The sequence below is a fragment of the Heloderma suspectum genome, chromosome 1 (assembly GCF_057233095.1).
Source record: "Heloderma suspectum isolate Gila_16-S chromosome 1, 16-S_ref, whole genome shotgun sequence".
NCBI classification, from domain to species: domain Eukaryota; kingdom Metazoa; phylum Chordata; class Lepidosauria; order Squamata; family Helodermatidae; genus Heloderma; species Heloderma suspectum.
In genome coordinates, this window is record NC_139458.1 from 141638117 (window position 1) to 141651599 (window position 13483).

Here is a 13483-nt window from a genome sequence, read left to right on the forward strand (position 1 = left end):
TAAGTTCTGTGGGCGTTGAAAGGGCAAGCCTCATTCAGCACAATGGGAGGAAACACCCTTTTGTAGCCCCTTGCTGTGTGTCAGGGTGGAAACTGAGCCCATAGAGCCCCAGAGCAGTTCTGATTCTGAGGAAGAACAGCAATCCGTGGGAGAGGAGCTCACTCTTCTCTCACAAGCACAGCAGCTGGCAGAGATTCCTCCTGCCAGCATTCCTGAGAGAGATAGTGACTCTGGCAGTGAGAGAGCGCTGGAGGGGGGCTTGCTGGAGACTCAGCGCAGACGCAGGGAGCGGCACCAGATGGAGGGCGCCGAAAGGAGGCGCTCTGCTCACCTGGCACTAAAACAACGGTCGCGTCCGAGGACCCGAGGGTAAGAGGGAGGATCTCTCCGTAGCCCATAAGTTCAGAGTTTTCCCGCGCTTCTCCTTCAAACGGGGACCAACTGCCTTACCTGGAGCTTAGGCTACTCTATCTACCCCAGTGCAGTTCCTTGCTTAGTTGCTAGTGATTAGTATCTGTAAGAGTCATTAAGTAATAAAGGAATAAACCCTTGGAAAGAATCCTCGTCGTCTGTGTCTTGAGTTGGCTATTGGAGGGGACTGTAAGAGGCAGCTAAGGCGCTCCTGACACTGTGCTTGATTGCGGTGGGGGGGGGGATTCATTACTTCTGATGTGCGCAACTGAGAGAAAGCCTCCCAATGAGCCCCAATCTTTCTATACTGTTGCTGCGCTTGATCGCTGTAACGGGGAAAGAATTAATTACTTCTGATGTGCCCAACTGAGACAGAAGCCTCATTGAGCACAGTGTTACTTCTGAGTAGACACTACTTGGTTTGTGCTGGGAATCACACGAACAGGAGACAGGAAACACCCCTTGACCAGGGTCACGGTAAAAGGCACACCCCTGGGCAGAGCCAGCATACCCGAGGTAAATGTGGGGGCTGGGGCACACAACAGCTATACTATAGCGCAGAGAACCTGACTTAAGGAAAAGAATCGGACTTTAAGCAGTCTCAGGAAATCCGGCTTTTCCCTTGAGAAGATCCAGGATGGCTGCTGGATGGCCACGATGTCATCTATTCCGAACGACCTCAACACGCAGCTGGCTTGGAGTAAATTGCTGGTGGAAACACCCCCCCATTCATTGTCAAGGGTCTTTCCAGAAAGAGGGGTGGGGGGGAAGGTTTGGCTCATCACAAGCATGTACTATTTAATGGTGACAAATTCATTAATAAATCATGAATGCTGATTCACTAGATAGGCAAACCCACTTTAATGGAACACAAAAGGAATATCTTACATTCTGAAGAAATTACCTATTATTAAAGTATCTGTAAACATTATTTACGATGACTAAAATTAAGAAATTATCAGACATTGCATAATTTAAACAAATCCTTTATTACAATAATTAATGAATCATCAAATGAATCATCAGTTAATTAAAGATATGCTCACCTGATGCAGCCACTACAGGGATTTTATTGTATTCATTTTTATTTATCCCATTTATATCCTTCCTGAAGAGCTCAAAACAGTGTTGGGCCTAGCCTTCCTCCCTCCCACTCAGGCCTGCTACTTATTCCAATTTACAGTCCTCAGGCAAGGAACCACTGCAGCACCACACCTAACCTGCAGGGAATTATGGAAATATTTGATTCTGTAAAGCCACTGCCCTAAAGGACAAAGGTGAATGTTTGTAGGCACTGTTGTATACCAGGTGGCCCAAAAGTAGGTATATAGTTGTTTAGAATGTTGAGGGAGGGGGAGAGAATGTGTGAGTAGAAGATGTGTGGGTGGAGTCAGAATGAAAGTTGGGAAGAGTGAGTGACGGAGTGACAGTTAAATCAGTTAAGTGTAGAGAGTGAGGGGAGTGAGGCCCTTAAGTAGGTATACAGTTGTTTAGTTGTTTAGTTATTTTTTTTACTGATATTGTGAATGATGGCAGCGAACTTGAGTCAAGAACAAAGAAAGTGGATTCTAAAGCAGTACTGGAAGATTGAAAATGCCGAGCGGGTGCGCACAGTGTGGCAAGAAGCATCTGACACTCCTCCACCAACACGTCTGACAATTTATTGTCTTAGAGAGAAATTTGAAGCAACAGGTGCAGTGGCTAATGCACTAAAATCTGGACGTCCTAGGACATCTATGACAGAGGAGAATGAGAAGAGAGTCGCTCTGACATTTGTGAACAATCCGAAAAAGTCCATACAACGTGCATTTAAGCAGCTATCCATACCTAGAACGTCCTTGCAACGCTTAATGCGTAAATTGAAATTGAAGCCATACCGTTCAAGACTGTTACATGGTCTTCTGGAGGATGACCCAGACCGTCAGTTGCAATTCTGTGAGACGATACGTAACCAAATCTCTAACAAACCAGACCTTCTAGATAAGATCATCTGGTCAGATGAAGCTTCTTTCAAGTTGTCAGGCCAAGTGAACTGGCATAACTGTGTGTATTGGGCAGATGAAAATCCTCATTTGACTATCACATCTCAGCTGAACCAGCCAGGCATCACAGTGTGGGGTGCACTGTCCAGCGAAGGTGTTGTAGGGCCGGTTTTCTTCGATACAACTGTGGATAGTAACAATTACCTAAACATGTTACGCGACGTGGTAGTGCCACAACTCAGAACCAGGGCTAACTTCGCCGAACTGCTCTTCCAACAAGATGGGGCACCTCCTCATTATGCTTTTGCAGTAAGGGACTATCTTGACAACACCTTCCCACAGCATTGGATCGGACGACGTGGCAGCATTGAATGGCCGCCACAATCACCCGACTTAACACCAATGGACTTCTTTGGGGGGGGCATAGTAAAGAATAAGGTTTTTGAGAGGAATCCCCAGACAGTGGACGAATTAAAAGAGTTCATCTCGGAAGCATTTATGGACATTGATGCAGACCGGAATTTGCGTCGTACTGTGTGTCACAGTGTTCTGGACAGGTTCGAAGAATGTTGCAAAGTTGATGGAATACATTTTGAGCCCTTGCGAGATTAAACAGTGTTAAACAAATGTAAATGTAATAAACAATGTAGTAAAATGCAAATAAACTATACTGTATACCTACTTTTGGGCCACTCTGTATGTGAGTATAGAAGCATACACCAGATGTCTTCCAAAAGCACAACTATTTATTATTACAACTCACTGAGAAACACTGGACAGAAAAAAAAAAGGGTTTCGAGGAAAAGTAACAAGAGCAACTTAACTGAAAATTGTCCCGGGTTCCATCTAGGACCAGGACTGTTCTGCCTTCTGAAGAATTCATACAGGCCCAACCACTCATTCAGGCTTCTGCTGCAAAAGTGAAACTGCTGCTTCCAGTTCACACACATATCCGTTAGAGACCCTCAGCCTTGTGGGATCCTGGGAGAATTTGCCCCACCCCATGCCTCTGGCCAACCCTGGCAAAAGGTGGGTGTTGGCTTTTTTACATGTTCAGAGAAGTTAATAGTCCATGTAGAAGCAGACAAAAAAGAAATCAATAGGGGAAACCCCCAACTTGTTTCGAGGAAGAACCAAAGTTTGCAATCTTATGCACCCTAACTTGGGCAAAAATCAATTGTATGTAGTGTTACATCCACCCTGAATCAACTTGCCTTCCAAAGCAATGTTTATCTGGCCCTTGGCAGGACTAACACATTTTAATCAAGGTAGAAATTTTTCCACATTTTTGTAAAGAAAAACATACTTTTAAGTAGGCTGAGATACACCACTGTAAAGCTCTTACTTTGATCAGTCAAAATATTGAAAGAACCATTACTCTGACCCTGCAGCAAGACAGATAGCATAAAGGAGATGCAGATACAATGGGGAGTTAGTTGTGACATACAAGGAACCCAGGGAAGGCCAGTGTACAAAGGGGTAACTTGGTGACCTGATGGCAGGGGTGTGACTGAGCTGGATATCAGTGGAAAATAAAGGATGAAAGATAGAAAGATTACAAATTTAACACAGATATGACCATTTCTAGGCATACACAGCTGTGGTAAGACCATTCTTCAGGGAAAGGGCTGCTTGGATTAGGATGCCTTCTGCTTCGTCAGGCTGTGCCTGTGACCAACTTGAGCAAGTTGGAGTGTAAGTTCGGAAAGGAGGACTTTTAGTGTTCAACACTGTCCTGACTATATTGATGTTTCAAAATTACAAACAGGTTGGAGAGAGAGAACCAAGGGAGAAGGATAGGAAAGATAAATAAAACTAATAGGGATTAGGGTCTAGTAAGGCTGGGTCCTCCTATGGTGGTCACACTGGCACAAACTGAGCCCAGACAACATGGAGATTGCAATCTGGCAGTGCCTGAATAAGGCTTTTCTGGGGATTACTCTGATAGGGTCTACTTGCCTAAGGGAAGGTTTTCTTAAACAACAGAAGGATAACTAAGAAGCTCAGCACCTGGGCTCTCCAGCCAAGTGATTCAGAAAGGAAGACATATGCAGATAAGGGTGTTCTATACTCAGTGGCTCTTAATGATTGTAGTTTAGCGATGGAAGGTAGAGACACTCAAAAGTTTGTCAGGCTTCTCCTCAGGTGCTCTCACTGGCCAAGTGAGATAAAATATCCCAAGGATTTGGTAGACAGCATCTGCCATGTGACAGAGAGGAAGGGATTTGCATTTTTTCACAAACACTCCCTTTGTGACAGGGAAATTCCTAAACGAACTGATGAGTCATGCAGACTCCATGAGCACACTTTCCTTTGCTGCAGCTGTAGTGGAACTTGAGAGAAGATAGATGCGTCCACTGGGCCTATCACATAAGCTTGCCAGAGCTGCCCGGCAGGCTTAACCTATAGTTAGTTGTTAGCTTAGTTGTGGGTTGTTTAGCCCACGATTAACCCATAGTGTTCAGGTTCAGATGTCATGGAGCAACCTCCAATTGGACATTGCATACACAAAATGGAGGCGGAATGTGCCTGGCACATGCCTTGGCAAATCATGGGTAATTTATTAAGAGTTGGCTTAGCTGCTTGAGGCAGCTAAAGCTATCTGAACTGGAGGTATTTTATTGATATCTGTGACATAACATCTTCTGTAATATGTGGTTTAATCTGTTTGGAAAGCTGAAGTCTGGGACATTTTGGTTTCGTCAAGGTGTTGGATCTGATTATCTTCTGGTCCCTTCAATCCCTAGGATTGTATTATTCCTGCCTGGGATTCTAACATGCTCATAAACCTGTACTGGAGGTAGAATAGGGCTTTCTAAACAGCAAAGTGTACACCTGTTCAGTTCAGAATTGAACGGTATACACCTGTAAACTTAACTTTCCAAAATTTAGAAAGGGGCTGTCGCATAGATTTAATTGCCTAATTTTGCACTCATCAGGACAATAGTGAACAAAAGTGAATGTGTTTGCAGGGCATGTTGAGGGGAAGCAACCTGTCTCAGGGTCCTGATCCTGTCAGGTCCCAGTCAAACCAGATTCATGGGTTGCCAAAGTGAGACAAGTCACAAATGGATCAGGTTAACAGTTTATTGATTACACAAAGGTGATAAATGGATGCAGAAAGCAATGCAAAGAAAGCTCACAATCCCTGGAGCAGATCAGTCCTCTGTCACAGCTGATTGCGTGCTGCTGTTCCCACAGTACTTAAGACGCCACCCCATGGACCAACCGATTTCACCAGGCTGGTAGTGTACATTTTCCCCTTTGGAGCAAGACCAAAAAGCAAAACCAGCCTGCTAGATTTTATAGGTGTCTCTCCTAAGCATCACCACCTGTCATGAGAAACTCCTTCTCAGGAGAAGGGGGGCTTCTCTTTCACTTCTCATGTAAGAGAAGAACAACATCCTAATCGCAAAGGATGAGAACACGTCACACAGACCAAACAGCCATGGCTGTATTTGCTTGGTACCAATTAAGGCATGTGAGAGGCCTACTAAAAGCTGCCCATTATACAAGGGACCTACCTTAGTTAACTGAAATCTGCTGACTATATTAGGCTATACAGGTCTCTATACATTCAAACAGCAGAGAGGATGCTGTGTCAGTTCACACCTGGCCCCATGCCATTTCTTCCGATATCAAACTCACTACACTGGTTTACAGGAAAAAGCTGAAAAGCGCAAGGAGTTTCTCTTCCAGATAATCGGGTTGTTTATTGAAAATTTTATGGATGTAAAATCTTATTGATATATGTGTTGTTTGTACACTGTACTTTGGCCCTGAAACAGTAACTACATGTGATGTGGAAGACGCAAGTCTCCCAACTTTTTTTAAAGCCATCACACTGGGCTATGAACTTGATCTACAAAGGGTGTGTGTGTATTTAACCCTTGCCTTGTTGGCCATTTTTCTGATTAAAGCTGCTCTTCCTCCACTGCTTGTCTACCTTTGGGGTAATATATGGGAATCGTGAATCTTTTCCCCTGCAGGGAAAAAGTAACTTCAGCAAACTGGTTTTCAGCACAAAAATGGACCATGAGGAGAGGGTTAACTCCCCCCCCCCACGCCAACTGTTCTGCCAGATTCATAGCTTTCCACAGCTGCATTTCAGTTTATATTGATATTAAAAAAAAAAAAACTGAGAAAAATGATGGGAAGACTAATCTCAGATCACCTGCATCGCACCTTGTTTGGCCCCAGGGTAGATATTGCAAAATCTAACAGAGATCCCAAACTTGGTTAAGATAATAGTCATTCCACCTCCTTGCTGTTGGCAGCTGATGATTTCTCTGTGCTTTCATTTCAGAAGCATCAAAGCTTCATGTTTGGGAGGTGTCGAGCCCTGGGGAGCCATGTCAGCTGGGCTGGGTAGTGGCTGGTGGAGAGCAAGTGGGATAAAAGCATCACATGTTTTTTGGGAGCCTTGGGAGGTGGGAGACAGTAGCTTGCCTTGAAGTCTGGGCCTGGAAGGCTTGTTAATGCAGGGCAAGAGGAGCTGTGCCTGAAGCAGATCCAGGTGTGCTTCTGTCCCATGCCCTGGCTAGCGAGTGAAGCCCTTGAAGATTGCCTGGGGTGAGTAGTGCTGCCGAGGGATCATTTTGAGAGCTCTGTGGTAGGTGGTCTTGAAGTCGTGGCCCAGGGTCTCACAGGAGCTCTGCAAGAGAAGGCATAATCAGCACCCGTTACCATATTCCTACCAACTTCAGCTTAGGGCCTTTCACACTTAGATAAAAACGGTTAAGTTGCCCCAAGTAATGCCTGTGTATTGTCCCGCACAATGCCCTGCCCAGATCAGTTGCTTCCTTCCTCCCCTGGCAGAAGGGGAAGTGTCTCCTGCTTTTTTCTCCCTGTGGGTTGTGTGTGTTAAAATACTCGATAGGTATAAGCTGAAGAACCCTAACACTGACATGCTAAGATGTGGATAGGACATCCAGGAGACAGATATAGGATCAAGAGAAGAAGAAAAAAACCACTAGCTTTTCCTTGTATTCCCCCCGCCACTTGTGTTCCATTGGCTGCATTTTTCCTTTATTATATGGATTCTGTGTGTTTGTATGTTGAGAGGGATTGAAAGCTCAACACTTGAAGGATAAAAGCTACTCACGTTTTGTCAAAACCACCAGTGAGGAAAGAGACATCCATAAATTTCTCACACACAGAATTCACTGCTGTTTCCCCACAGCAGGAATATTTGCCATAGATATAATATTTGTTGTGGCTTATGGTGAACTCAAACTCATACTCAGTGTTGTTGGCATTCCGGAACGGTTTCCTAAGGGTACTGCAGCAGGATTTCTCGACATAATCATCATGTTTCCCCTTTATTTTCAAAAGTTTTATCCAGTAATAAGAAAGTCCAATACTTTCAAGGAAGTCTTCTGCATTGGAAGGGGTTGTTGAACTGTTTTCTGAATTGTCTTTTATCATACAACCACTGCTGCTAACATAAAGGGTGTTCTCCCCATAGGTGAGATCTTTCGTGCCCAGGAAGTGAGAAACTTCACGCATGAGGGTGCCTGGCTTGGAATCTTTTTCAAAATATTTTGGAGCCTTCCCGAACAAGTCGCACAAGTAATTTTTTTTGTCATTTGCATATATGTGTGCATACCATGTTAGTACCCTTCTTAAATGACACCTCCCTGAGTTTTGAAATGAGGTTATTGACTAGATCTTCTGTCATGATTGCATGACGTTTCACCCAAATACGACTGTCCTCTTTCTCAATAAGTACAAGGCTCTTGGGTACCTTCATCAGCACCTTGTCCTTTTTCTCCAGAGCATCTCGCAGGATCTCCAGTGCTCCCTGCTTTGCTGCTTCTGCAATTTTTGCCTCCTCCTTGGTTAGGTCTGTAATGTTCTTTTCCCCATCATTCTTCATAATTGCTTTAACACAATGCCATTCATTCTCTGTCTTTGTGCACACAAAAATATCCTCTGAACTCATAACTTCACGGATGTTAGCAAACACACCAATTGGCAAAATCACGTTCCTGTTCCAAAACAAAGCACATGGCTGAAGTTAGATGATTTATCCAGGCATTGACTATAGTGGACATTCCTCTTTCCTCCTGCAGGGACAAGGATGATGCAAGAGCATGATGATGGAGCAAGATAATGGAGATGTGAAACATGGACCCTACATTCTGATGCAGCTCTCAACTGTGTCCCTTAGATCATCTGTTAAGTTTGCTCTATGTTAAACATGCCAGATCTTACCTTTTGTTCTCCATGCTAAGCTGACTTTTGTAATAGTCCATCTGGTTTGACCTGGCTAGCTCTTTTGAGATGTAAGTTTCAGATAATAAAGAAGATGGGTTCAGCCAGTAATTTACTGATTTGCTGGCTAGCCCACCGGTATCAGAATTGGAGGGTATTGCACTATTAGACAAAACAACAGCCAGTTTCCTGTAAAGGGCTGGCTTTTACTGGAGTCAGATTCCCATAGAAGTGAGATATTATCCTCACCTCCAGTCTCCCTAACAACATCTGATCAGGAGGCCAAAGAGGCTTTCTCTCAGACCATTCTCTATGCAAGAAACTCTGCATATGCTCTGAAACCCAAGGCACTACTTGGGATAGGTAACATTTAACTAGCTAAGTTAAACTGATTGTACTGATTTTTATTTGGAATTCTCTGTGTGTGATTGTTGCTTCCCCTTGCTCTTCCTATTTTCTTCTTTTCCCCCCAAATAAGCTCCTTTTTATGTGTGGACAGTTGGCTGTATTGATTTAAAAAGGGAATGTCTCACTAAAACAGGGATCAGGCTTCCACTGGCCCGAGGGCCAAATCCACCCCCGCCAGGCCATCCCATCTGGCCCGTGGAGGCCTTGGGTGAGGGAACTCCCCCTCCTCAAAGCCCCAGCCTGGCTGGCTCCTCTTTCCTCCTACCTCACTTCCCCTGATTAGGGAACAGGGAGCAAAGCCGAGTGCAGATCCTCAAGGGCACCAGCTGAGTCCTGGGAGTGTGTGCATGTGTGTGTGAGAACTGTAATGCAGCTAGGTAATTTTAAACCCTGGGCTGAATGGTCTTGTGGCGGGAGGGGGCTTTTAGGCAGCCACATGTATTACTTCAGTTGTGATGCACACAACTAACATTTCACTTCTCCCCCCTCCCGCAGTTCCATGCTTTACAAATGTGTCTACGTTGCAGATATGTTAGAGCAATACACAAGCAAAAAAGCAAACTCTGTTTGCCAACTCTGACAAAAAAAGAAAGAAAAAAGAATGATCTGAGGATGTGCAGTTTCAGACTTTAAGCTCACGCAGGATGCTTCCAGATAGAGGGCTCTTAGTGCTACCAGTCAAAAGGTAAGGTGCTGCTAATCCGTCTTTTCTTAACAGATTTTTTTCTGGTAAGAAAAAAGATAGAAGAAGTGGAGGGAAAACAGGAGGGCTACGAATTGAAGATGATGTCATCGGAGCCTCCATAAAAATCTGTGAATGAGGCAGGGCAACCTCACAATAAAAGCCTCATCTTAAATCATAGCAGCAGCATAACTACAGCAGTAAAATGGAGTTTGCTTCTGCTGCGATGATGCGTGCGTGTGTTTACATTTGCTTGGGAATAAGCACCATTTTGTTGCAGGAAATATATTTTAAATGCAAAAATAATGAAATGAGCATTGTAGCCATGAACATGCCCACTTGGCCACCCCTAATTCAGGGCCACGATGGGCCACGGGGCTAGCAGTAAAATTAAAATTGAACAGCAGCAAATCATTACACAGAATTAAAAGCCTGATGGAACAGAACAGACTTTACTGCCTAAGACAACATAACAAAGAAGCATATCTCACCTCTCTCAGGAGGGAGTTCCACAATTGGGTTCTGCTACCAAAAAGGCCCTGTCTCACGCACCCACCAACCTAGCCTCTCTAGGAGGTCAGACATATAACAGGGCCTCTGATGAGGATTGTTAATTATGTGCAGGTGGGAGCCAGCTTGCTGGGGGAAAGGTAGTTAGGACTGGGGAAGGCAATGGCAAACCACCCCGCTATACAGTCTACCAGAAAAACACCGAGGAAAAACGGCATCCCTCTAGGGGTCAGTAATGACTCGGTGCTTGCACAAGAGGAACCTTTCTTTCTTTCATATGGAAGGAGGTGGCCCTTTATATATCCCAGCCCCAAATTGTTTAGGATTTGTAGACCAAAACCAGGACATTTTATTGTGCTCAGTGACAAACTGGAAACCTATGACGTTGTTCCAAAACTGGTGTAATATGGTCTCCAAACACACTCCTGACAAAAATCTAGCTGCTGCATTTTGCACTAGCTGTAGTTTCTGAACACATTTCAAGGGCAGCCACACATAGAGTGTGTTGCAGTAATTTAAACAATCCAGTTCTTTGCTGGAGTTGTGGGGTTGACTCTCTCAGCTTGTTTGACTCCATTTTGTCCACAGAGCATGGCTGCTGGGGCTGCTACTTAACTCCATGGAGGTTTGAGAGAGCACCTTCTCTCCTACCAGCCCCTCGGTCATCGGGGTTGTCAGTTGAGCGGGCACTCTTGATGCCTTTTATCAGCTTCATTGGTAGCATGGACTCTGTCCCTTCTTGGAGAGGATCTTGCAACACTGATCCATGCTTCTGTAAGCACCAGGCTTGACTAATCCAACGCACTCTATGTGGGGCTGTTCATGAAGACAACTCGGAAGCTTCAGCTAGTACTGCTTTATGTTTCCTTATAGATGTTTAAAGATGTGAGCATTTACAGCCAATAATACAGCAACTGTGCTGGCTGGTAGTGGTATAGTTTTTGTTCCATATTTTGGGGATATTTCCACTTTCACACAGACATTGACAAAGACATTTAGGGCGCAATCCTATTGGGCGAGTTAGCCGCCTCTGAAGTCAGAGGCTGCTGACTATCCTGTGCAGGGCGGGTACAGCATGGGATCCTCTCCTCCATGCTCTGCCTGCCCTGTTTTTTTGGTTGGACAGCTGATTTGGCTGTCAGGGCACAAGCGGGGAGGCCACGCAGTGCATAGGAAGCTGCATAAGCGGCTTCCGTGGTCTCCTCCCCCGGAAACGCCTCATTTTCGCCTGCTTCGCACTCCATTTCTAAATGTGGAGGCTGGCAAGAACCATACCACCTATGAAGTGACGGGGAAGAGGGTGGGGAGTGTGGTTCCTAGTAACCATGGTCGGAGTACTGGCTCCGACCTCAGTTCCTGGGTACAGAGAAATCCTATGCCCCTCTAGACACTGTCTAGTGGCCATAGGATTGCTCTCTTAAGGTTTTTCCACACGGAGCCCTTTTTTTACAGTTAGGCAGTATCTATACTGGGGGGGGGGGGCTTTTGCCTGTGGGTTTGTAACCCACAATCTATACTGAACCCCTTTTTCTCGCTGGGCATAGCAGGATTTTGTGTCCACATGAGAGGGGTGGTCCATGACAGAATGTGTCCATGTATCATGTCCCTGTCCCTCCCTTGCCCTCCCATTGCCCTGTGCCCCTCCCACGAACCTTTTCTCCATTCTGGGCATGCGTGTTGGTGAGTGTAACTGGCCTGCACATGCCACTTTTCTTTAAAAAAAAATTCTTTTACTGGAAGGACAGTATTGTGGAATTTCTTAATTTAGAAATACGGAGCATGCGGCTCTCCTGTGTCTGCTAACTTCCTGCTCGGTTTCCCAACAAACATGGCTGCTAGAAAGGGGGCCTACTAGTGGGCAGCTGCGAACAGAGAGAACAGATTCTCCTCTCACTGCTTTGTAAAAAAGGCCCCTCTGCAAATCACAAATCTGACTCACACAATTTTGTTTTATTTTTTATTTATAGTCCTTGTGCAAGTCTGTTCATCTAGAATGGCACTAACATACATTTATATTTATTTTAAAAAAACAGCTACAAAGTTAAGCCGTGACTTTTGGTGCTGTGTTCCATGAGTAGATCATACATTAGTATGATGTCTATATACTAATGCCCAGAGTATGGAAAACAAACAGAATGAACTTGAACTCTTAATACAGGAGGGAAATTATGACTTGATAGGTAACTGAGACTTGGTGGGATGACTCTCATGACTGAAATAGAACTTGAAGGATAGAACTTGTTCAAAAAGAACAGGAGGAACAGAAAGGGAGGTGGGGTTGTACTGTATGTGAAAAATACATATCTCTGCACAGAAATACAGGAGGATGAGCTTGGTAGCCCCATCAAGAGCATCTGGATCAAAATAAATGGAGCAAAGAATAAAAGGAACCTGGTGGTCGGAGTCTACTACTGGCCACCCAACCAAGGAGAAGACGAGGATGAAACTTTTGAAAAGCAAATAACCAGTGTTTTAAGGAAGCACGATGTAGTAGTAATGGGGGACTTCAATTTCCCCGATATTTGTTGGGAGACAAATTCTGCAAAACATGGCCCCTCCAGGAAATTCCTGACTTGTGTGGCGGATAACTTCCTCCTACAGAAAGTAGAGGAAGGAACTAGAGGATCGGCTATCCTTGACTTGATCCTAACCAACAGAGATTACTTAGTGGATACAGTAGCAGTTACAGGAACTCTGGGGGAAAGTGACCATGTTGTACTTGAGTTCTTGGTTCTAAGGGAAGCAAAAGCCGAGTGTAGTCAAACGTGTACCCTGGATTTCAGGAAAGCTGATTTTAATAAATTCAGAACAATGATCAGTAAGGTCCCATGGCAAGTGACGCTAACGAGAAAAGGAGTCCAAGATGGGTGGGAGCTTTTAAAAAAGGAAATTCTTAAGGCACAATTACAAACCATTCCAACAAGATAAAAAGGTGGAAGACAACAGAAGAAGCCAATGTGGCTTCACAAAAAGCTTAGGGATTAGTTGAAAATAAAAAAAAGGACACATATAGGAAGTGGAAAGAAGGCCAAGCGACAAAGGAAGAGTACAGGCAGGTAGCACAGAATTGCAAGGATGGTGTCAGGAAGGCTAAAGCTGAGAATGAGCTGAGGTTAGCGAGGGATGCTAAAAACAACAAAAAGGCTTTCTTCAGCTACGTGCATAGTAAAAGGCAGAGGAAAGAAATGGTTGGTCAGCTATTAAATAAGGATGGCAAAACGATAACAGATGACAAAGAAAAGGCAGAGGTGCTCAATTCCTACTTTGGCTCAGT

At 44.6% G+C, this 13483-nt stretch overlaps 1 pseudogene across 1 annotated transcript; it reads right to left on the bottom strand.

The window, feature by feature from the left end:
- Positions 1-6959: 6959 nt before the first annotated feature.
- LOC146358182 (uncharacterized) lies at positions 6960-8337 on the bottom strand (annotated as a pseudogene). The gene is made up of 2 exons (XR_014783841.1): positions 7498-8337; positions 6960-7047 (listed from the first exon to the last, which is right to left on the bottom strand). The product of XR_014783841.1 is annotated as an uncharacterized LOC146358182 (transcript).
- Between the last annotated feature and the right edge of the window lie 5146 nt (positions 8338-13483).